The sequence below is a fragment of the Elephas maximus genome, chromosome 4 (genome assembly GCF_024166365.1).
Source record: "Elephas maximus indicus isolate mEleMax1 chromosome 4, mEleMax1 primary haplotype, whole genome shotgun sequence".
In the NCBI taxonomy this organism is placed as follows: domain Eukaryota; kingdom Metazoa; phylum Chordata; class Mammalia; order Proboscidea; family Elephantidae; genus Elephas; species Elephas maximus.
In genome coordinates, this window is record NC_064822.1 from 20,657,096 (window position 1) to 20,681,096 (window position 24,001).

General features: G+C 38.0%; 1 protein-coding gene across 8 annotated transcripts in view; it reads right to left on the minus strand.

Moving 5' to 3' along the window:
- Positions 1 to 24,001, minus strand: part of ZMYND11 (zinc finger MYND-type containing 11) — a 171,096-nt gene that overhangs the window by 121,520 nt on the left and 25,575 nt on the right. The window contains exon 1 of one of the 8 annotated variants that reach the window (XM_049881671.1): positions 16,315 to 16,907. The exons of the other annotated variants lie outside the window; for them this stretch is intronic. The gene's annotated coding sequence lies outside the window, so the exon portion shown is untranslated. Of the gene's footprint in view, positions 1 to 16,314; positions 16,908 to 24,001 lie in introns of those variants that run through there. 8 annotated transcript variants of the gene reach the window in all.

Genomic DNA, 24,001 nt, shown 5'->3' on the forward strand with positions numbered 1-24,001 from the left:
GGCCAAAGGTGAAGAAATTGAAGGTTTTTACCAACTTCTGCAGTCTGAAATTGACTGAACATGCAATCAGAATGCACTGATAATTACTGGTGATTGGAATGCGAGTGTTGGAAACAAAGAAGGATCAGTAGTTGGAAGATATGGCCTTGGTGATACAAATGATGACAGAGATTGCACGACTAAATTTTGCAAGACCAGCTACTTCTTCACTGGAAATGCCTTTTTTCCCCAACATGAATGGAGACTGTATACATGGACCTCACCAGATGGAATACACAGGAAACAACAGGCTACATCTGTGGAAAAAGACAATGGAAAAGCTCAGTACCATCAGTAAGAACAAGGCCAGGGGCCGAATGCAGATCAGACCACCAATTACTCGTATGCAAGTTCAAGTTGAAACTGAAGAAAATTAGAACAAGGCCACGAGAGCAAAAGTATAACCTTGAGTATATCCCACCTGAATTTAGAGACCATCTCAAGAATAGATTTGATGTGTTGAACACTAATGACCAAAGATCAGATGAGTTGTGGAATGACATCAAGGATATCATACATGAAGAGAGCAAGAGGTAGGTGGGGCCAAGATGGCGGAATAGCCAGATGCTTCCACTGATCCCTCTTACACCAAAGACCCAAAAAATCAAGTGAAATGATTAAATTTATTATGAGCAGGAGCCCTGAACGTCAAAGGCAAAGTTAGAAAACGGACTGAGTGGCAGGCGGAGAGAGGCGGTTCAGAAGCACAGAGAAGTTGCCAGGCCTGAATGGTTTGGATCCCTCAGGCACCATTTCCGGGAGTGGCTGATGTGGACTGGTGGTAGCATTCAGCCACGGTTTTCTCAGAGGAAGCTGTCAGCTACACAGCCTACTCATGCCTCCGGAACCAGAGAAGAACGGTGCTCTCAGCAAAAGATAAGTACTTGCGTTTATTTTACTGTATCCCCTGCCCCCTAGCCAGCTTCAGTGGCTGTTGATTTCCCTGGGCCTAAGATATGCCCATCTGAGTGCCTTGAGCCATGCTCCAGGACTTGGAGAAGGAATAAATTCACAACAGGGGGGAAAGATAATTTGCCATCTCCACTAACCTGGGGAGCTCAGGACAGAAGCAGCTCATGTCCAGGCATATATGATCCACGGACTTGGAATGCCTTTCCCCCCTGCATGGACCTGTATGGGCCTATTTCAGGAGAATAGGCCCTTGCTGGCACACTGAAACTGTTTAAGCTGTGCGGTGGAGGGGTGGGTACTTGATATTTGACACCGTTTTGCCTATTAAACAGGGTCCTCACCTACCCACATCTGGGGCCTATGGATGGGTGGCTCCACTCAGGCCACCCAGCCACCCGCAACAGAGGTCCAAGGATAACTGGTACTTTCCAGTCCTTACAACCAAAAGCACTGGGTGCCCACGGTCCGTCTGAAGAACACACCCACCTGTATGCTCCAGGGAACAGGGAAGTGCTTTCCTCAGAGACACTCGGGGGATGGTTCTCTGCCCCCTGCCTTCTGCAGAGCGTGACCCCCTGCTGCAACCAGATACTGGTACCTACACCAAACACCCCTGCCCCTCTAAGACTGTAGGACAGAGCCTGTAGCACACACTTGATGACCAGCTACCTGGACACCAGAGCTGAATCTACACAAGAAGAGTGGATGGACTCATAAGCTCATGTACCTGATAACAGCTCTAGCCATCTGGTGACAGGACATCAGATGTCCAAAGGCAAAAATAATCAAGCTAGCTCACTCAAGCAACCCATTTGGGCATATCAAAACAAAATAAAGCAAGAAACTAGGATACAGTAAGCAAACATAAAATAAACTAATACAATAACTTATACATGACTTGGAGAAAACAGGTAATATCATACCACATAATGAGATAGACCATGATCACTTCAACAAGCTCTCAACATAGTGAATCGAAGGATGTTCTAGATGAAGGTGTTTTCCTGGAATTACCAGGTGCAGAATTCAAAAGATTAATATACAAAACTCTTCAAGACATCAGGAACGAGATCGGGCAATATGCAGAACAAGCCAAGGGACACACAGATAAAACAGGTGAAGAAATTAAAAACGTTATTCGAGAACATAATGAAAAATTCAATAAGCTGCAAGAATCCACAGAGAGACAGCAATCAGAAATTCAGAAGACTAACAATAAAATTACAGAATTATATAACTCAATAGAAAGTCAGAGGAGCAGAATCGAGCAAGTGGAAGGCAGAACTGGTGACCATTAAGGAAAGGCACATGGCACCAATATATTTGAAGAAAAATCAGATAAAAGAATTTTAAAAAAATGAAGAAAACTTAAGAACCAGGTGGGACTCTATCAAGAGAAATAACCTATGAGTGACTGGAGTACAAGAACAGGGAGGGAGAACAGAAAATACAGAAAGAATTGTTGAAGATTTGTTGGTAGAAAACTTCCCTGATATTATGAAAGATGAGAAGATATCAACCCAAGATGCTCAGCGAACTCCACATAAGGTAGATTTTAAAAGAAAGTCACCAACACATATTAAAATCCCAAACGTGCCAAAATCAAAGATAAAAAGAGAATTTTAAGAGCAGCTAGGGATAAACGAAAAGTCACCTACAAAGGAGAGTCAACAAGAATCAACTCAGACTACTCAGCAGAAACCATGCAGCCAAGAAGGCAATGGGATGGCTTATAGAAAGCACTGAAGGAAAAAAAATTGCCAGCCAAGAATCATATATCCAGCAAAACTGTCTCTCAAGTATGAAGGTGAAATTAGGACATTGTCAGATAAATAGAAGTCTAGGGAATTAGCAAAATCCAAACCAAAACTACAAGAAATTATAAACGGAGTTCTTTGGTTAGAAAATCAATAAGATTAGGTATAAACCCAAGACTACAACACTGGACAGAGCAATCAGATATTAACCCAGACAGAGAAATCACAAAAATAAATCAATATAAAAAATGCTCAAACAGGAAAACAGCGATGTTATTATGTAAAAGAACACAATATTAAAACAATAAAGAGGGCGGAAGAAATGTAGTCAAAAGTCTTTCATATGGAGAGGAAGACAAGGAGATACAAAGAAATAAAAGTTAGGTTTAAATTTAGACACGTGGGGTAAATATTAAGATAACCACAAAGGAGACTAAGAAACCTACTCATTAAAATAAAACACAAGAAAAAAATAGAGACTCAGCAGAAACAAAATTAACAATAAATAAGAGGAAAAGAATATATAAAGACAAACTACTCAGCAAAAAAGTTAAGTGGGAAAAAGAAACTGTCAACAACACACAAAAAAAGACATCAAAATGACAGCACTAAATTCAGACATATCCATAATTATGCTGACTGTAAATGAACTAAATGGACCAATAAGGAGACAGAGAGTGACAGAATGGATTAAAAAAACACGATCCATCTATATGCTGCCTAAGAGACACAACCTTAGACATAGAGCCACAAATTAAAAATCAAAGGATGGAAAAAATTTATCAAGCAAACAACAATCGAAAAAGAGCAGGAGTGGCAATATTGATTTCTGACAAATAGACTTGAAAGTTAAATCCATCACAGAGGATAAGGAAGGCCACAATATAATGATAAAAAGGACAATATACCAGGAGGATATAACCATACTAAATATTTGTGCACCCAGTGACAGGGCTGCAAGATACATAAAACAAACTCTAACAGCATTGAAAAGTGAGATAGACAGCTCCACAATTACAGTACGAGACTACAATACACCACTTTCAGTGAAGGACATAATATCCAAGAAGGAGCTCCATAAAGACGCAAAAGATCTAAATGCCACAATCAACCAACTTGACCTCATAGACATACACAGAACACCTAAAAGCAGCCATGTATACTTTCTTTGCTAGCACACATGGAACATTCTCTAGAATAGACCAACCACGTATTAGGTCATAAAGCAAGCCTTAGCAGAATCCAAAATATCGAAATATTACAAAGCACCTTCTCTGACCATAAGGCCATAAAAGTAGAAATCAACAACAGAAAAAGCAGCAAAAAGAAATCAAACACTTGGAAACTGAACAATACCCTGAACAAAAGAAACTGGGTTATATAAGACATTCAGGATGGAATAAAGAAATTCATAGAATTCAATGAGAATGAAAACACTATCAGAACCTTTGGGATACAACATAAGCAGTGCTCAGAGGTCAATTTTTATCAATAAATGCACAAATACAAAAAGAAGAAAGGGCCAAAATAAAAATATTATACCTACAACTTGAACAAATAGAAAGAGAGCAACAAAAGAAACCTTCAGGTACTAGAAGAAAGTAAATAATAAAAATTACAGCAGAGCTAAATGATATAGAAAACAGAACAAAATTGAAAGAGTTAACAATACCAAAAACTGGCTCTTTGAAAAAATCAACAAAATTGATAAACCACTGGCCATACTACAAAAGAAAAAAAGGAGAGGAGGCAAATGATCCGAATAAGAAATGAGATGGGCGATATTACAACAGGCACAACTGAAATTAAAAGAATCATATTAGATTACTATGAAAAATTATGCTCTGACAAATTTGAAAACCTAGAATAAATGGATGAATTCCTAGAAACACACTACCTATCTAAACTAACACAAACAGAGGTAGAACAACTAAATAGACCCATAGCAAAGAAGAGATTGAAAAGGTAATCAAAAAACTCCCCAAAACAAAAAAAAAGCCCTGGCCTGGACAGCTTCATTGCAGAGTTCTACCAAGCTTTCAGAGAAGAATTAATACCACTACTGTTAAAGGTATTTCAGAGCATAGAAAAGGACGGAATACTCCCAAATGCATTCTGTGAAGCTAGCATATCCCTAATAGTAAAACCAGGTAACGACACCACAAAAAACAAAATTACATATTTATATCCCTTACGAAGTTAGATGCAAAAATCCTCAACAAAATCCTAGCCAATAGAATTCAACAACATATCAAGAAAATAATACAACATGACCAAGTGGGATTCATACCAGGTATGCAGGGGGGGTTCAACATTAGAAAAACAATTAATGTAATCCATCATATAAATAAAACAAAAGACAAGAACCACATGATTTTATCAATCTATGCAGAAAAGGCATTTGACGAAGTTCAACACACATTCATGATAAAAATTCTCAGCAAAATAGGAATAGAAGGAAAATTCCTCAACATAATAAAGGGCATTTATACAAAGCCAACAGCCAACATCATCCTAAATGGAGTCTGAAAGCATTCCCCTTGAGATCCGGAACCAGACAAGGATGCCCTTTATCACCACTCTTATTCAACATTGTGCTGGAGGTCCTAACCAGAGGAATTAGGCTAGATAAAGAAATAAAGGGCATCCAGACTGGTAAGGAAGAAGTAACAGTATCACTATTTGCAGGAAGGAATCCTCAAGAAAACTCCTGAAACTAACAGAAGAGTTCAGCAGCGTATCAGGATACAAGATAAACATACAGAATCAGTTGGATTCCTCTACACCAACAAAAAGAACATCAAAAGGAAATGTCCAAATCAATACCATTTACAGTAGCCCCAAAGAAGGTAAAATGCTTAGGAATACATCTTACCAGAGACATAAAAGACCTATACAGAGAAAACTACAAGACACTACGGCAAGAAACCCAAACAGACTTACGTAAGTGAAAAAACATACCTTGCTTATGGATAGGAAGACTTAACATTGTAAAAATGTCTATTCTACCAAAAGCCATCTAGAGATACAATGCAATTCTGATCCAAATTCCAATGACATTCTTTAATGAGATGGAGAAACAAGTCACCAACTTCATATGGAAGGAAAAGAGGCCCCAGAATAAGTAAAGCATTACTGAAAAAGTAGAACAAAGTGGGAGGCCTCATTCTACCTGATTTTAGAGCCTATTATATCACCACAGTAGTCAAAACAGCCTGGTACTGGTACAACAACAGATTCACAGACCACTGAAACAGAACTGAGAATTCAGACATAAATCCATCCACCTATGAGCAGGTGATATTTGACAAAGGCCTGAAGTCAGTTAAATGGGGAAAAGATGGCCTTTTTAACAAATGGTGCTGACATAACTGGATATCCATCTGCAAAAAAATGAAACAAGACCCATACCTTGCACCATGCACAAAAACTAACTCAAAATGGATCAAAGACCTAAATATGAAATTTGAAATGATAAAGATCGTGGAAGAAAAAATAGGGACAAGGCTAGGAGCCCTAATACATGGCATAAACAGTATATAAAACATTACTAACAATGCAGAAGAGAAACCAGATAACTGGGAGCTCCTAAAAATCAAACACCTATGCTCATCCAAAGACTTCACCAAAACAGTAAAAAGATTACCTACAGAATTGGGAAAAAGTGTTCAGATATGATATTTCCAATCAGCGACTGATGTCTAAAATATACATGATACTGCAAAATCTCAACCACAAAAAGGCAGATAACCCAATTAAAAAATGGGCAAAGGATATGAACAGATACTTCACTAAAGAAGACATTCATGTAGCTAACAGATATGTGAGAAAATGCTCATGATCATTAGCCATTAGAAAAATGCAAATTAAAACTACAATGAGAGTCCATCTCACTCCAACAAGGCTGGCATTAATCCAAAAAACACAAAATAATCAATGTTGGAGAGGTTGTGGAGAGACCGGAACACCTGTACACTACCAGTGGGAATGTAAGATGGTACAATCATTTTGGAAATCGATTTGGCCATGTCCTTAAAAAGCTAGAAATAGAAGTACCATACGATCCAGCATCCCATTCCTTGGAATACATACTAGAGAAATAAGAGCCTTTACATGAACAGATATATGCACAGCCATGTTCACTGCAGCACTGTTTACAATAGCAAAAAGATGGAACCAACCAAGGTGCCCATCAACAGATGAATGGATAAATAAACTATGGTATATTCGCACAATGGAATACTACGCATCGATAAGCAACAATGATGAATCTGTGAAACATTTCACAACATGGAGGAATCTGGAATGCAATACACTGAGTGAAATTAGTTAGCTGCAAAAGGACAAATACTGTATAACAGTTTAAACAAAGAAGAGAATATTCTTTGATGGTTATGAGGGGGGGAGGGAGGGAAAGCGGCTTTCACTAATTAGATACTAGATAAGAACTATTTTATGTGAAGGGAAAGACAACGCACAATCCATGAGAGGTCAGCACAACTGAATTGAACCAAAAGCAAAGAAGTTTCCTGAATAAACTTAACACTTCAAAGGCCAGCATTGCAGAGGTGGGGGTTTGGCTATCATGGTTTCAGGGGACAACTAAATCAATTGGCATAATAAAATCTACTAAGAAAACATTCTGCATCCCACTTTGGACAATGGTATCTGGGGTCTTAAACGGTAGCAAGCAGCCACGTAAGATGCATCATTTGGTCTCAACCCACCTGGAGCAAAGGAGAATGAAGAACACCAAAGACACAAGGTAATTATGAGCCCAAGAGGCAGCAAGGGCCACATAAACCAGAGACTTCATTAGCCTGAGACCAGAAGAACTAGATGGTGCCTGGCTACAACTGATGTCTGTCCTGACAGGGAGCACAACAAAGAACCCCTGAGGTAGCAGGAGAGCAGTGGGATGCAGACCCTAAATTCTCAGAAAGAGACCAAGCTTAATGGTCTGACTGAGACGAAATGACCCCAGAGGTCATGGTGCCCAGACTTTCTGTTAGCCCAAAACAGGAACCATTCCCAAAGCCAACTCTTCAGACAGGGGTTGGGCTGGACTATGGGATAGAAAATGATACTGGTGAAGAATGAGCTTCTTGGATCAAGTAGCCTCATGAGACTATGTTGACATCTCCCGTCTGAAGGGGAGATGAGAGGGCAGAGGGGGTCAGAAGCTGGACGAATGGACACGAAAACAGAGAGTGGAGGGAATGAGTGTGCTGTCTCCTTAGGAGAAGAGGAATTAGGAGTATATAGCAAGGTGTTTGTATAAGTCTGACTTGATTTGTAAAGTTTCACTTAAAGTACGATAAAAATTAAAGAAAAAAAAGCAAGAGGTCATTAAAAAGATAGGAGAGAAAGAAAATATTTAAATGGATGTCAGAAGAGACTCTGAAATTTGCTCTTGAATGTCAAGCACCTAAAGCAAAAGTAAAGACTGATGAAGTAGAAGAGCTGAACAGAAAATTTCAAAGGGTGGCTCAAGAAGACAAAATAAAGTATTATGATGACATGTGCAAAGACCTGGAGATAGAAAATCAAAGGGGAGAACATGCTCAGCGTTTCTCAATCTGAAAGAATTGAGGAAGAAATTCAAGCCTCGAGTTGCAATACTGAGGAATTCTACGGGGAAAATATTAAACGATGCAGGAAGCATCAAAAGAAGGTGGAAGGAATACACAGAATCACTACACCAAAAAGAACTGATCAATGTTCAACCATTTCAGGAAGTAATACATGATCAGGAACCAATGGTACTCAAGAAAGAAGTCCAAGCTGCATGAAAGCACTGGCGAAAAACAAGTCTCCAGGAATTGACGGAATACCAACCGAGATGTTTCAACAAACAGGTGCAGCACTGAAAGTGCTTGCTCGTCCACGCAAGAAATTTGGAAGACAGCTATCTGGCCGATCAAGTGGAAGACATCCATACTTATGCTTATTCCCAAGAAAGGTGATCCCATTGAATGCAGAAATTATCAAACAATATCTTTAATACCACACACAGGTAAAATTTTGCTGAAAATCATTCAAAAGTGGCTGCAGCAGTACATCGACAGGGACCTGCCAGAAATTCAAGCAAGATTCAGAAGAGGACATGGAACGAGGGATATCACTGCTGATGTCATACGGATCCTGGATGAAAGTAGAGAATACCATTTGAAGAGAACAAGGGTATACCGTGTGGTTTAAAGTCAGGAGACGTGTGCATCAGGGTTGTATACTTTCACCATACCTATTCAATCTGTATGCCGAGTAAACAATCCGAGAAGCTAGACTATATGAAGAACGGGGCATGAGGATTAAGGGAAGACTCATTTAACAACCTGAGTTATACAGATGACACAACCTCGCTTGCTGAAAGTGAAGAGGATTTGTAGCACTTACTGATGAAGATGAAAGACCACAGCCTTCAGTATGGATTATACCTCAACATGAAGAAAACAAAAATTCTCACAACTGGACCAATAAGCAACACCTTATTAAATGGAGAAAAGATTGACGTTGTCAAGGATTTCATTTTACTTGGATCCACAATTAATACCCACGGAAGCAGCAGTCAGAAATTAAAAGAGGCACTGTATTGGGCAAATTGGCTGCAAAAGACCTTTTTAAAGTGCTGAAAAGCAAAGATGTCACCTTGAAGACTAAGGTGCGCCTGACCAAGCCATGATGTTTACAATTGCCTCATATGCATGAAAAGCTGGACCATGAATAAGGAAGACCAAAGAAGAAGTGTCACCTTTGAATTGTGGTGCTGGCGAAGAATATCGAATATACCACGGACTGCCGAAAGTACGAACAAACCTGTCTTGGAGGAAGCACAACCAGAATGCTCCTTAGAAGGAAGAATGGCAAGACTACATCTCACATACTTTGGACATGTTATCAGGACGGAGCAATCCCTGGAGAAGGACATCATGCCTGGTAAAGTAGAGGGTCAGTGAAAAAGAGGAAGACCCTCAACAAGATGGATTGACACAGTGGCTGCAACAATGGGTTCAAGCATAGCAACAATTTTGAGGATTGCACAGGTCAGGGCAGTGTTTCACTCTGGTGCGCTGAGAGTCGGAACCAACCTGACGGCACCTAACAACAACATATTTAATCCATTGAAAATATTTCTTATTTAAGTTGATCACAAACAATTCTATACAAATTTATAACCATGCAGGAAACTGGGCCTTACAAATCTTTAAGAAGTATCACTAATTCTGTTGTTCCTCGCTAATTGCTTTAAAAGTTTACATTAATAATGTCAAACCATTTCCAACTAGATTGTATATTTGCCAACTAGAAACCTATACGCTGCATAGATATTAAATTAAAAAGACCCTGAGTCATACACAAATAAAAGTATAAATGTGTTTACCTTACTGCCTTTAAAGCTAAGCAAGACTAGGTCTGCATTTTTACAAACAGAATAGATTGCTATCTACTGAAACATTACAAGTAAATACTTGCCTGAAGCGAGAAGGATAAAATAGTCTCCACAGAGATCTTCTGAGTGCAACTATGAAATGGTGAAGACTCACATCAATTTGTATGCCATCTACCTATGTGCATACTTTATATTCCTTCAGCTGGAACCAAAACTGTTTTCAAGATATTTCAGAATTAACATAGCACATCTATGTTGTAAGTGGTGTTCCCTTTCTCTACTCCCTGAAATGACTTGAATCCCACCCAACTGAGATTGTGAGTTTTGGAGACTGTGGAGCCTTAGGAGATTGTGAGAAGAGAGACTGTGAGTTCAGAGAAAAGTGGAGCCTCCAGAAACTTTTATCTGCCCACCAACTCCTATTTTGAAAACCTCAAACTAAGCAGCTTTGAGTTCAATTAATCTTTTGGCTTTATGTTCTAAAACCTGAATCCATGTCTAAAAGGAAAATGAAGCCTTTAAAATGTATACATTGTACTTAATGCCTGATGTACGGTTATTCATTAGATCTGTAAATGGACCACTTAATTTAAAAGAATACGACTTAAAAATGTATGGATTTGAACACCATTTAAAAAAAAAAAGGAGTCTTAATAGAATGTGTTTTTGCAGCAATCTATGCAATAGTCGTTTACTGCTAGTAGGCTTATTTTTTTCTATTATGTTAAAGATACAGATGATTATCTGACTTTTAAAATCCAATTTTAAAGCAGTGTAACTTTTATGACTTTTCATTATTCTTTCTTACTATCAAAACCATGATCCAAGTTCTGCAGATACATTATACAACAGTCAATAGGGTACCACCAGATTTAATCTGCCATACGATTTACTCCACTATTTAAAAAAGTAAGCGAAGATCATTGTAGAAAATGTGTAAGAAGCAAGAAGTCAAATATCTTACTGATTTTATGTATCATGGAATTTAATATATTTAACAGTCCACTTCTAAGAGGAATAATAGCAATACTTAGCCATATAGAGAAATTTATACAGAATCTCAGATTTCTTTTAAATGTCATGTCGTATCTCAATACTGGAATCTGAATATCTGTATTTTTTTTTAACCTCACATATGATTCTGATAGGTAACTGGGAATTCTGACGGATAGCTATGGTAATGTAGAATCTACATAAATTTTATTTATATCAAACAGATCCATGAAAATATATCAAACACTGAACTATAGTTAAGGGTGGTGTCAGAATTTTTGTGTGATAATAAATTTAGCTTTATTTTAGTCTGAGAATAGCCCATTAGTCACGGCTTTAGAATTTATTATACAGCCATTGTTATTTTACTTATGCATTTCACTTACATTCATTCATTCATTCACAAATATTTATTGAATACCTACAGGCACTACAGGGCTCTGGTGGCACAGTGGTTAACAGCTCAGTAGCTAACCGAAAGGTGGGCAGTTCAAAGTCACCAGGAGCTCCTTGGAAACCCTGTGGAGCAGTTCTACTCTGTCCTATTGGGTCACTATGAGTAGGAATCAACTCGACAGCAATGGGTTTTTGGTTTTACAGGCACTATGCTAGACACTGGGGATAAAGATCAACCAGGCACAGCCAAGTACTCAAGGTGCTTACAACCTTGTGCAGGAAGAGAGCCATGTAAACAGATAAGTACACCCAAAGGAGGCACAAAAGAGGAAATGGAACTTATCCTGGGTGATGGGATGTTGTTGTTGCTAGGTGCTGTCTAGTCAGTTCCAACTCATAGCAACTGTATGTACATTAGAAGGAAACACTGTCCCGTACAGTGCCACCCTAATGATTATTGTTATGCTTAAGTCCACTCTTGCAGCCACTGTGTATATCCATCTTGTTGAGGGTCTTCAACTTTTTTGATGACCTTCTGCTTTACCAAGCATGGTGTCCTTTGATAACATGTCCAAAGTACATAAGACGAAGTCTCACCATCCTTGCTTCTAAGGAGCGTTCTGGTTGTACTTCTTCCAAGACAGATTTGTACGTTCTTTAGGCAGTCCATGGGATATTCAACATTCTTCTCCAACACCACAATTCAAAGGCATCAGTTCTGCTTTGGTCTTCCTTACTCATTGTCCAGCTTTCACATGCATATGAGGTGACTGAAAATACCACAGATTGGGTCAGGCACACCTGAGTCCTTAAAGTGACATCTTTGTTTTTTAATACTTTAAAGAGGTCTTTTGCAGCAAATTTGCCCAATGAAATGTGTCCTTTAATTTCTTGACTGCTGTTTCCTTGGGTATTGATTGTAGATCCAAGTAAAATGAAATCCTTGACAACTTCAATCTTTTCTCGGTTTATTATGATGTTGTTTATTGGTCCAGCTGTGAGCATTTTTATTTTCTTTATGTTGAGGTGTAATCCATACTGAAGACTATAGTCTTTGATCTTCATCAGTAAGTGCTTTGAGTCCTCTTCACTTTCAACAAGCAAGATTGTGTCATCTGTGTCAAAACATAAGTTGTTACTGAGTCTTCCTCCAATCCTGATGCCTCATTCTTCTTCACATAGTCTAGCTTCTCTGATTATCTGCTAAGCATACCGACTGAATAAGTATGGTAAAAGGATGCAACCCTGATGCACACCTTTCCTGATTTTAAACCACGCCATCATCCCCTTGTTCTGTTCACAACTTGGCTGTTTACCACAAGAGGCCTAGCTTTTGGCCTGTCTTGGCTTTCAACATGCCTTCTTCACTAAGCTTAATCATTTCTAGCTTTTGATTTAAAATGAAAGACGTGCAACTCTTCCTTTCACTTGAACACTTAGAGGCCATTGTAGGGTTATTAATTGGTCTAATTTCAGTATTATCATGTCTCAGGGAACAGAGAAGCCTGAGGAGAGGGAGAGAGAAGCGGGAACGGCAGTCAGTGGGGCAGTCAGAACACACACAGTATTGATTAAGTTTGCCGTCTTATATGGGTGCGGTTTGTGGCTCCCCAAAACAATTATAATAGTAACATCAAAGATCACTGAGCACAGATCACTATAATAGATATAGTAATAATGAAAGTTTGAAATATTGCAAGAACTACCAAAATGTGATAGAGACACAAAGTGAGGACATACTGTTGGAAAAATGGTTCTGAAAGACTTGCTTAACACAGGGTTGCCACAAACCTTCAATTTGTAAAAACTGCAATATCGGCAATGCGCAATAAAGTGAAGTGCAATAGAAGGAGGTATGCCTGTACTCTTACCAGAATCTGTAAAATCAATGGATAAAGCCCATGACTACCTTTTCCACCTCTGTTTTCTCTTAGTTTTGAATAGATACCAACGGCCATGATCAGAACAACCCTGAAATGGTCCTCTCATTCCTATATCTACCACAAATCTTCACCCCTACCTTTTTAATATGCCAGAGTCAGAACCCAAACCATCCCTGCCCGTACCCACACAAGAACATATTTCCCAGTTGATATCTGCCAAGAACAGAAATAAAATACCCTACATGTGAATTTGAGCTATGGCTATCTACAACCAGGAAGGGCAGATTTGACTTCAGAGAGGGTTAAAAAAATAAAGAGGAAGAAAAACTGAGAAAAAGAAGCAAAAGGAAAGAAAAGCCAGCAGGAGCTTTGGAAGCTAATGGATCTTTAAAGCTACTTCTGGCTGCAGTGTGCACAACGTATCAGAGAGGAAAATAAATCATCAGGACTTGATGATGGACTAGGAACGTGGGAGAGGGAAATGTCAAGGATGACTCCTAGGTTTCTGGCATACACAGCTGGTTGTATTGGAGTGTTTTCCATTGAGATAAAAAAATTGGGATGAAGATCAAGTTTTCAGAAGGCAGTGGTGTGTGTATGTGTATACTGAGTTTGATTTTGAACACATTAAGTTTTAGGTGTCTTTTAGACATCGAAGGGGAGAGATTAAGTAGGCACGTGGATACAGGGCTCAGAAGTTGAGAAAATTATGTGCTGAAGACACAGACTTGTGAGTTACCTCTATAAGAGTGGTACTGAAACCATAAATGTAGTTTAGACTGCCCAGAGAGACAATACAGTAAAAAAAGACCTAGGCCCATGGCTTAATGAACTGAACATTTAATGATGAGATAAAGAAGATTCTACCTGAGAAGGAGTGGTCAAAGAACAAACCCAGGAGATAGTGGTGCTACAGAAATCAAGTGAAGGCAGTATTTCAAGAAGTATGGGGTGTTGTAAGAAGTCAAAAAGCAAAAATAATTGGAAAATGTCTACTACATTTAGCAAAATGTTGGTCACTGGTCACCTCAGCAAGAGCGATTTTGGATTGGAGTGGTTGAGGAATAAGTTGGGAGTGGAGAAATAGAAATAGAGAACAGAACTCTTCCCAGAAGATTAACGGAAAAGAAAAAGAGGTAAATATGAGAGGCTACTACTGAAAGTGTTGATTTATCCAAATTTTCTTCTCATTTTAACTAAAATAATGCATGATATATGTGTATATGATTATTTTAAAGTCAAATAATCCCAGCCCTACCTAACTCTATCCCTACTATTCAAAGGCCATCAGTGTCAACTGTTTTCTAGTACTTACGTCCACATTTATAAATAACATGATCACCCTCTCCTTAAATAGTAATTTCCTACCCTATGCCAATTAATCTCTCACATATACAATCCCTCACTATCCTAGTGGTGCAGTGGTTAAAGTACTTAGCTGCTAACTGAAAAGTCACAATTTGAGCCCACCAGCTGCTCTGCAGAATAAAGATATGGCAGTCTGCTTCCGTAAAGATTTACAGTCTTAGAAACTCTATAGGGCAGTTCTACTCTGTCCTACAGGGTCACTGTAAGTCAGAATCAACTTGATGGCAATGAGTTTGGTTTGGTTTAAATATTGATTTCCTACCCTACGCCAATTAATCTCTTTCACATATACAACACCTCCCTCCCACCCACTATCCTTTTTTCTTCAAGAAAGTTGTACCCCAATTTCTGGTTAAATCAACATGCAGTGTTTCTTAGAATGATGTAAACATTAACAACAGCTGAGACATGTTCTGAGCCACAGATTACAGCCCTTCCAACTGCTGCAAACTCTGATCTCTGCCTCACTTCTCTCCCTGCCAGCAGAGGACCTAGTGCCTCTAACTCTTGAGATTTCCAGGGTTATGAGGCTCAAATTGGCACGGTTTTTGGCCCTTCCCTCTGCAATCACTTAACTTTCCTACCTGCCCTATAACAGACACTTAGTCCACCTTCTTCCCAATTTCTAAATTGTTGATGACATGTCTTCTATGCTACCATCTCCTTCATTCTTTTGGTCCTTACTGGTTTAGGTTCTTTACTCATTTTAGTAGAGTGACAGGAAAAAATTCATGTTCTGTCATCATGTTTAGCCAAAAGTCAGGTTTGAACTGTTTACTTCAGATATGAAAAGCTTTAAAATGTTGAGGCCCAATAAAAGGATTCCATTTAGAGAGTAAATGTGAGTACAAAAGAGAGTAGAAATATATAAGAGTGCAGTACTACTAGCCAAAAGGTTGGCGGTTCAAACCCACCTAGAAGCACCTCAGAAGACAAGGCCTGGCAACTGCTTCCAAAAGGTCACAGCCTTGAAAATCCTACAGCGCAATTCTACTCTGCACACATGGGGTCATCATGAGTTGGAATTAACTCAATGGCAACTAACAACAGGAACAGGAATATATAGAAACCCAGAAGATGGAATCCAAAACCGGGAAGGAATAATTAGCCTAATTAAAACCAAGAAAACCACACCTGTTGCTGTCGATTCTGACTCAACCCTATAGGACAGGGTAGAACTGCCTCATTGAGTTTCCAACGAGTGCCTGGTGGATTTGAACTGCCAACCTTTTGGTTAGTGGCCATGGCTCTTAACCACTACACTGCCAGTGTTTCCAGCCTTAATTAGGAACGTAAAAAATATGTGTATATATAGAAATTAATAACTTTTACCATATTTGAAAAGGCTTATAAATATTCCTAAATCTAGAGAATTATAAGGAAAAAAATTATTTTATATTTAGGAATATACCATAAAATTATTTAGATCCATATAAAAGAATAATTAGGGAAGGACAGTATTCAGTTTTTTACTGCTTATCCATATAAAGTGGGGAAATATAAATGGCCTGTTAGCCTCAAGTAGTGAAATATAACAATATACTCCCATGTACTTCCATAGCATGCTATACTTTACCTGTCACAGCCATTATCACAGGTCACGTTTGTCACTGCTTCTCTCCCTCTATGCTGTAAATTCAGTAAGACAGAGATTTTATCTGTAGTCTTCATCATGGTATCCTATAAGCCTGGTACATAGCAGGCAGTCAATAAACATCTGTTGCACAAAAAAAGTTGGAATTGAGTAACCCCAAAACACTGTAAAATGCTGTAGCCTGAGAAGGTTTTAAAAAAAACTCTATACACAGAAATTTTGGGTGTAGATGGGGTAACTTAACTTTTTGCATTTTGAATGCCAGAAGAACAAGTACATAAAAAATGTACCAAGGGACAGCACAGTCATGCCATCTACAGCATTTTTCTCCATAAAATGGAAGTCTGAAAAAGAAAATCATAAATGATGGGAGAGAGCTGGGTTGTCACTGCTCTTATAAACACTTTGCTAAACAAAATAGGTATATCACCCTGTTCTAAAACTTTTAAATACTACGTTATAAAATCAAAATTGTTAGTTTTCCTGCTTGCCCTAAATTATCTTAATTTTATCCAAAGATGGTTATGTGTCCAAATCTACTCAATACTAACTTGTAAAAGTTCTTCTATAAAGAACCCTAATATTTTATACTTCTAACAGAGAGTAGCCTGTGAATATATGAAGGTTAAATTTTCTCAAACATAACAACTTTTTAATCACAAAAAAGGAAAACTTTTTCTTTACATAAACAAGAAGGTCATATACAAACAAAAGGGAGTAAGCTAGTGACTTATTTTCTGTGTGGATAGAAAGGACTGTAGGCTTTTTTTTTTTTTAATTTTGTAATATAAAATTATGATTAAATATAACATCTCCTTATAGAGCAAAGATAAACAAGTATCTCATAAAAGTTTATAGAGATAAGATGTAAAATATTTACCATTAGATAATACTCCTAATTTTGTGTTTCTATAAACTTGGGCCAAGGAACTTTTTTTAACCAGTGATCTAAATCAATACCAAAATACGAAGTTTATGAAACTACAAGCAAAGTATATTTTTAAAAAACTTTCTGTTTAGTACTGATTAATGGTGGTGATTTCTTATCTACCTTTTTAAAAATGTTTCAAACACCAGGGCCTCTTTTCAAATACCTAAAAATCAGCTTTATTAATATCAACAGAAATTACTCCCAGTTCCTATTAAAAATAAACATAATTTGGTTAATGATCATGAAAGAAAATAGAAAAAGGATCCAATTCTATTAAAGAGTATATTTCCTTTATTGGGAAATTACATAAAAATTTACTTATTTAAAAAATTAATCTAGCCATCATTCATCAATGTTTACTAAGTAACTACAATTTGCTAGATACTGTTCTAGGTACTTAGAACACAGTGGTGAGCAATTCAGAAAGGTTCCTGACCTTATACAGATTACTACTTAGAGGGAGAGGAAGACAAACAATGAACACGAAAACAAATAAGACAAATTCAGACTGTGGTAAAGTCCTACGAAGAAAATAAAAGAAGGAAAAAGATAAATTAACCTCTGGTTGGGTTTGAAACACCAACGCTTTGGTTAGCAACTAAGCACTTAACCATTTGTACATCCCAAGGTGCTGAATAAAAGGGAATTACTTAATAGTATGGGTAAGGAGCAATGAGATGCCTAGGTCTCCAGGCCCATTAAGGTTCAGTCAGACAACTATTCATCCCCATCCCTGAGGGAACAAAAGATACAATCTGTGAATAAACTGAATGAAAAAGACTGAACTCAGCGACAGAGAAAGGTAGCACTGCTGCGGGACACAGGCCTGAAAACAGGGGACTTAAATAAATGCTACATAATGTATAGTGAGGACCCCACTCTCTTTTTACTGCCAGACTCCAAATGGTTGACCTCAGGCTTAGCCAAAGATGAAAAGATACCTTACAGGAGAAATTAAATCATCCCAGATTTAATTTTACACACTAACATTTGAGGAAATTAAAAAAAAAAAAAGCCAACTCAACACCTGCATCCCTACAGTAAAGCCCATACACAGAACTTACAATTAGCTTCCTAGGGCCTCACCCTTAAATATGAACAAATAGCCAATGATCACCAGAAACTTGAGAATAGCTTCTCAATGAAAGAAAAGAAAGGCCACATCAAGTAATGAGGAAAGTAGCGCCGAGGGATAAAAAGAAAACAGAGAATATGCAGCAAACAATTAAAAAAAAACAAAACATAAGGGACATTTTCAGGAAAAAAAATTTAGAAAAAGGGATTGCACCTATGAAGCAATAAATTGGATGCAATAAACAAGAATATTCAGGAAATTTTAAAATATAATAAATAATAAATTCAGTTAGAAGATAAAGTTGAGGCACCAAAAAACCCAAACCAAACAAACTGCCGTTGAGTCGATTCTGACTCATAGTGACTGTATACAGTCTCCCACAGATAAAAGAAAAAGACAAAAAATGCACAGTAGGAGGGCAAAGAGGAAAAAAAAGAAAAACTATATGACAGAATACCAGGATAAGAAGATTTCTGTAAAGACAAAAAAGAGGGGAAAAATTATCCAAGAAATAACACAAGAAAGTCTTCACCACCAAAAAACACGTGTTTTCAGAGAGAAAGGACTTATCAAGTGCCTAGCTCATGAATGGACGGAAGCTCAAAGTAAACAGACTTAGAAAGTCAAAACATTGACCTTAAAAAGAGCTTTAATGTTTTAAAGTGAGAGCGTTACCTGATACCAAAATAGTATCAGGTTTCTCAATAGCAATATGGAAGGTAGAACAGACAGACTGGTGACTTCCAAATTCTCAGGAAAAATTACTTTCAACCTAAATTTCTATATCTATCCAAATGATTATTGAAGGTTGAATAAAAATAAAGACATTTAAAATTTTTATGTTCTAAGAGAAATAGACAGTTCCAGAATAATAGTAGGAGATGTCAATACACCACTCTCAGAAATGGAAAAAACATCTAGAAAGAAGCTCAACAAAAATAAAGGTTTAAAGGCCACAATCAACCAACTTAACCTCACAGACATATACAGAACACTCCACCCAACAGCAGCAAAGTATACATTCTTTTCCAATGCCCATGGAACATTCTCCAGAATAAACCCCACTTTCAACAGCACTGGGTTGGGTTAGGCTACAAAGGAAACCTCAGTAAAATCCAAAACATGGGAAAAATACAAAACATTCTCTCTGATCACAACACCATAAAACTAGAAATCAACGTAAGAGTGAGGAAAGAAAATCAAATACATGGAAACTGAATAACACCATGTTGAACAACAACTAGGTATGGAAGAAATCAAAAAGGGAATCAAAAAATTACCAGAGAGGTGGGGCCAAGATGGTGGAATAGCCAGATGCTTCTGGTGAACCCTCTTACAACAAAGACCCAAAAAAACAAGTGAAATGATTATATTTATGACAAGCTAGGAGACCTGAACATAAAGGTAAAGACAGAAAATGGACTGAACAGCAGGGGGAGGGAGAGACTGTTCAGAAGCGGAGAGGAGTTACTGGACCTGAATCACCGAATTCCCTCAGGCACCATTCCCGGGAGAGACTGCAGCGGGCGGGAAGTAGCGTTTGGCCGCAGTTTCCTCAGGGAGAAATAGCCAGCTGCACAGCATACTCATACCTCCAGAACTAGAGAAGAACGGAGCTCTCGGCAAAAGGTAGGTACTTGCATATATTTTACAGTGTCCTCTGCCCCCAAGCTGGCTTCAGTGCCTGTTGATTTCCCTCTGCCTGAGATAGGCCCTGCTGTGAGTCCTAAGCCACTCTCCCAGCCGTAGGGAAGGAATAAGTTCACAATTTGGGGGAAAGATAATTTGCCAGCTGCACTAACCTGGAAAGCTCAGAACAGAAGCGGCTCCTGTCCAGGTATAAATAGTGCATGGACTTTGAATACCTTTCCCCCCCAGCATGGACCTGTGTGGGACTATTTCAAGAGAACAGGTCCTTTTAAGTAGACTGCAACTGTTTCAGCTGTGCAGTAGAAAGGTGAATGTTTGACATTTGACACCAATTTGCCTACTAAACAGGGTCCCCACTTACCCACATCAGGGGCATAAGGACTGGTGGCTCCACTCAGGTCACTCAGCCAATTGTGTCAGGGGTTGAAGGATAACTGGTACCTCCCAGTCTTTACAAAAAAAAGCACTGGGTGCCCATGGTCTGTCCGCAAAACCCACTCACCTGTACGCTCCAGGGAACAGACACATGCTTTCCTCACAGACACTCAGGAGACAGTTCTCACCCCCTGCCTTGTTCGGTGCATGAACCCCTGCTGCAACCAGATACTTGTACCTACACCAATCACCCCGGCTCCTCTAAGACTGTAGGATAGAGCCTGTACCACACACTTGGTGATCAGCTGCCTGGACACTTGAGTTGAATTCATACAAGAAAAGTGAATGGACTCCTACACTGATATACCTGATAAAAGCACTAGCCATCTGGGGACAGGACATCAGAGCTCCAAAGGCAAAAATAATCAAGCTAGGTCATTCAAGCAACCTACGTGGGCATATCAAAACAAAACAAAGCAAGAAGCTCTGATACAGTAAGCAAACATAAAATAAACTAATAAAATAACTTACAGATGGCTCAGAGACAGCAGTCAATATGAAGTCACATAAAGAAACAGACCATGATCGCCTCAACAAGCTTTTAAAACAAAGAATCAAGGGATCTTCTAGATGAAGTGCCTTCCTGAAATTACCAGAGGCAGAATACGAAAGATTAATATACAGAACCCTTCAAGACATCAGGAAGGAAATCAGGCAATATGCAGAACAAGGCAAGGAACACACAGATAAAGCAGTTGAAGAAATTAAAAAGGTTATTCAGGAACATAATGAAAAATTTAATAAGCTGAAAAAATCCATATACAGACAGCAATCAGAAATTCACAAGATCAACAATAAAATTACAGAATTACATAACTCAATACAAAGTCAGAGGAGCAGAACTGAGCAAGTGGAAGGCAGAATTGGTGAGACTGAAGATAAAGCACTTGGAACCAATATATTTGAAGAAAAATCAGACAAAAGCATTAAAAAAAATGAAGAAACCCTAAGAAGCATGTGCGACTCTATCTAGAGAAATAACCTCTGAGTGATTGGATCAGAACAGGGAGGGATAACAAAACATACGGAGAGAATTGTTGAAGATTTGTTGGCAGAAAACCTCTCTGATATAGAGAAAGATGAGAAGATACCAATCCAAGATGCTCATCAAACTCCACATAAGGTAGATCTTAAAGAAAGTCACGAAGACATATTATAATCAAACTTGGCAAAACCAAAGATAAAGTGAGAATTTTGAGAGCAGCTAGGGATGAATGAAAAGTCACCTACAAAAGAGAGTCAGAAAGAATCAACTTGGACTACTTGGCAGAAACCATGCAGGCAGGAAGGCAATGGGATGACTTATACAAAGCATTGAAGGAAAAAAACTGCCAGACAAGAATCATATATTCCCCAAAACTGCCTATCAAATATCAGGGTGAAATTAGGACATTTCCAGATAAAAAGAAGTTTAGGGAGTTCATAAAAGCCAAACCAAAACTACAAGAAATACTAAAGTGAGTTCCTTGGTTAGAAAATCAATGATACCAGATATCAACCCAAGACTGGAACACAGGACAGAGCAATTAGATGTCAACCCAGATAGGGAAATCACAAAAATAAATCAAGATAAAAAAATGCTCAAAACAGGGAAACAATGATGTTATTATATAAAAAAAGACAACATTAAAACAATAAAGAGGGCCGAAGAAATGTGGTCATAGGTATTTCATATGTAGAAAGAAAGGGCAATACAAAGAAATAAAAGTTAGGTTTAAATTTAGACACATGGGGTAAATATTAAGATAACCACAAAGGAGACTAACAATACTATTCATCAAAATAAAATACAAGAAAAAAATAGACACTCAGCAGAAACAAAATCAACAACAACCAATAAGAGGAAAAGACAATGTACAAAGGAAAACTACTCAGCAAAAAAATTAAGTGGGAAAAAGAAACTGTCAACAACACACACAGAACGACATGAAAATGACAGCACTAAATTCATACATATCCATAATTATGCCCAATGTATATGGACTAAATGGACCAATAAGGAGACAGAGAGTGGCCGAATGGATTAAAAAACACGACCTGTCTATATGCTGCCTAAGAGACACACCTTAGACACAGAGACACAAACTGTAATTCAAAGGATGGAGAAAATTTATCAAGCAACCAACTATCAAAAAAGACCAAGGGTGGCAATATTAATATATGACAAATAGACTTTAAAGTTAAATCCATCAGAAAGCATATGGAAGGACACTATATAATGATTAAAAGGACAATATACCAGGAGGATATAACCATACTAAATATTTGCATACACAAACAGGGCTGCAGGATACATAAAACAAACTCTAACAGCATTGAAAAGTGAGATAGACAGCTCCACAATTACAGTATGAGACTTCAGTACACCATGTTCGGTGAAGGACATAACATCCAGGAAGAAGCTCAATGAAGACAAAAAAGATCTAAATGCCACAGTCAACCAATGTGACCTCACAGACATACATGGAACACTCCACCCAACGGCAGCCAAGTATACTTGTTTTGCTAGCACACATGGAACATTCTCTAGGATAGGCCACATATTAGTTCATAAAGCAATCCAAAACACTGAAATATTACAAAGCATCTTCTCTGCCCATAAGGCCATAAAAGTAGAAATCAATAACAGAAAAAGCAGGGAAAAGAAATCAAACACTTGGAAACTGAAGAGTACCCTGCACAAAAACAACCAGATTATAGAAGACATTAAGGATGGAATAAAGAAACTCATAGAATGCAATGAGAATGAAAACAATTCCTATCAGAACCTTTGGGACAGACAAAGCAGTGCTCAGAGATCAATTTATATCAATAAATGCACAAATACAAAAAGAAGAAAGGACCAAAATAAAAAAAAATTATCCCTACAACTTGAACAAATAGAAAGACAGCAATGAAAGAAACCTTCAGGCACTAGAAGAAAGTAAATAATAAAAATTACAGCAGAACTAAATGATATAGAAAACAGAAAAACAACTGAACGAGTTAACAAGACCAGAAGCTCGTTCCTTCAAAAAATTAACAAAATTGATAAACCACTGGCCAAACTGAACAAAAGAAAAACAGAAGAGGAAGCAAATAACCCACATAAGAACAGACCCAACTGAAATTAAAAGAATCGTATCAGATTACTATGAAAAAATATTCTCTAACAAATTTGAAAACCTAGAAGAAATGGATGAATTCCTAGAAACACACTACCCACTTACATTAACACAAACAGAGGTAGAGCAACTAAATAGACCCATAACAAAAGGAGAGTTTGAAAAGGTAATCAAAAAACTCCCAACAAAAAAAGCCCTGGCCCTGACAGCTTCACTGCAGAGTTCTACCAAACTTTCAGAGAAGAATTAACACCATTACTGCTAAATGTATTTCAGAGCATAGAAAAGGGCGGAATACTCCCAAACTCATTCTATGAAGCCAGCATATCCCTGGTACCAAAACCAGGTGAAGACACCACGAAAAAAGAAAATTACAGCCATATATATATCCCTTATGAATTTGGATGCAAAAATCCTCAACAAAATTCTAGCCAAAAGAATTCAACAACATACCAAAAAAATTAATTCACCATG